Source organism: Oncorhynchus tshawytscha, linkage group LG03 (genome assembly GCF_018296145.1).
Source record: "Oncorhynchus tshawytscha isolate Ot180627B linkage group LG03, Otsh_v2.0, whole genome shotgun sequence".
In the NCBI taxonomy this organism is placed as follows: domain Eukaryota; kingdom Metazoa; phylum Chordata; class Actinopteri; order Salmoniformes; family Salmonidae; genus Oncorhynchus; species Oncorhynchus tshawytscha.
The window spans coordinates 27,938,777-27,941,605 of record NC_056431.1 but is presented as its reverse complement, the minus strand read 5'-3'; positions in this window follow the sequence as shown (position 1 = coordinate 27,941,605).

Sequence of the window (2,829 nt, the reverse complement as noted above, 5' to 3'; positions counted from 1 at the left end):
ATGCCAAGTCTGGTGAAAACCTGGCAGCATCCCTACGGTGAAGCATGGTGGGGGCAGCATCATGCTGGGGTGGATGTTTTTCAGTGGCAGGGACTGGGAGACGAGTCAAGATCAAGGGAAAGATGAACGAAGAAAAGTACAGAGAGATCCTTGATGAAATCCTGCTCCAGAGCGCTCAGAACCTCAGACTGGGTTTGAAGGTTCACCTTCCAACAGGACAACGACCCTAAGCATACAGCCAAGACAACACAGGAGTGGCTTCGGGACAAGTCTCTGAATGCCCTTGAGTTTCCCAGCCAGAGCCCGGACTTGAACCCGATTGAACATCTCTGGAGAGGCCTGAAAATAGCGACGCTCTCCATCCAACCTGACAGAGCTTGATCTGCAGAGAGGAATGGGAGAAACTCCCTAAATACAGGTGTGCCAAGCTTGTAGCGTCATACCCAAGAGGACTCAAAGCTATAATTGCTGCCAAAGGTTCTTCAACAAAGTACTAAGTAAAGGGTCAGAATACTTATGTAAATGTAATATTTCTGTTTTTAATTTTATATGTTTGCAAAAATTTCTAAAAACCTGTTTTTGCTTTGTCATTATGGAGTATTGTGTGTAAATTGACGAGGGGAAAAAATATTTAACACATTTTAGAAAAAGGCTGTAACGAAACTAAATGTGGAAAAACTCAAGGGGTCTGAATACATTCTGAATGCACTGTTATTTAGACTGCTAGCATTTTTACTTTCAAAAGACACATCATTGGCCTGAAAGGTGAGTCCAACGAGGCCAGGCTGTTCTAGTGTTAATCACTGGCACGGCGACCAATCAAAGTAGATCAGCTTTGTATTAGGTTACATGCTGCATATTAAAACACCCTAAAAGGAAATTTAGAGAATTGCCTAACAGTATGCTAATACACACAATAAGGTACGAGGTTGTGGTATATGCCCTATATACCACGGCTAAGGGCTGTTCTTGGCAGGACGCAACACGGAGTGCCTGGATACAGCTCTTAGCCGTGGTATATTGGCCGCATACCACGAAGCCCTGAGATGCCTTATTGCTATTATAATCTGGCTACCAACATAATTAGAGCAGTAAAAATAAATGCTTTGTCATACCCGGGGTATACTGTCTGAAATACCACGGCTGTCAGCCAATCAGCATTCAGGGCTCAAATCACCCAGTTTATAATAATAATAATAATAGGCCATAGCCTATATAGACTGGAACAGTGGTCACCAACCTTTTATTTGTCGAGATCACTTTATGAGTCAAAATGCAAGCAGAGTGCAATTCTCTGCTGGGCGCAAGTGATCAAGTGCACCTACCATGTATTGTGTAATATCAATTAAATGATCAATAGCCTATAGGGCCTAACTATAGTGCAAAAGCACAGGGCATATTTATATTTCCAATTCAATTACATTTCTACAAATTATGAGCTATTTACACTGACTGGAAATATTGTTTCATGCATTTGCCTATTTTCATTTACAATAAGAGGTCATATTTTCTTAATGTAGGCCTTCCCCTTAATATAACATAGAGTTGCTTATATTTCAAAACTTGAGTCTCAAACTAGACGATATGAAAACACTGGTAATAGGCCATTTTTTTTCACTGGACATGGAGGGAGAGTGCGAATTGAAGTGGAGAAGAGTGTTTCATGATTTCTAAAAGTGCTGAATAAAAACAGCATTGGTGTTGATCAGTCTCAATGTCCTGAAACTGAAAAAAATTGAAGTGAGCTTTGTTTGCCCACTTGTTTTTGCTAGTTTTGTGAGTCAAGCTAGCTAATGTGGAGTAACCTACACAGCAATAGCTACTGTTCACCGCACATGATACCATGTGAAGTGACAGAACCCAGATATTATTAAAAAAATAAGCTGATCGTTATTAAGATGTTATATTTTCCCTGTAAATAAAGCAACATTCTAATTCATTATAGGCCTAAATCAAAGATTTAATATATAGTACCAGATTTGATGTAAGATGTCTTTAAAATGTATTATGAGTGTCCCGAAAGGCATCTGCCCAATAAAATGTATTATTGTCAATATATACCATATCCCTTTCCCACCCCTCCTAGCTATGAATTTTACCAGGCTGTAAATGCATCTTTAGGCCAGTGTTTGATTTGACCTGAAATAGGTGCCAGTACTCATATTTAGTTGCAGGAATTCAATACCTTCAAGATATGAGGTGCAGCAACTCTATCAGAATAAAATCTGAGGTGCCTTTACCCTTTACCCCCCCCCAAGTACTGTGCTTAGGTAAAAAGACAACAAATTACCTGTTTAACCACACTGCTAACCTTAAAGACCAAAAAGCTCATTATTGTTTTCACAAAGTATTACAAAAGACAATGTTGACTTTGTGGCTGTGCTGTCTAGTGAAAACCATTCCTGTGTGCAAAAAGGTGAAAAAGAGAGATGTCTGGTGTCATGTCATGAAGAGCATGTAACAGTCATGCTGGAGGTAATAGAAAATGGTGCACGCAGTATTGGTCCATTTTCATAGCTGTCCCTGATGTGGTGCTGAAACCCTTTGGTTGGTTTTGATATGAATTTGAGACAGCATTATTACCATACGTTGAAGTCATCCCATTTTACATTGTCAGAGCAGGTTATTCCCCCCCTCCACATAAAATGCCCCCTTTTGTCCATTCAGCAGCTTCACTGTAATTCATTCAAGACCACTGGTAGGATACAAATAACTGAAAGTCTTGAATGAATTATATAATATATATATATATATATAATATAAATATAATATATATACACACTATAATCACTATATCTGTCTATCCACAGATGAAACTGACAGCTGAAA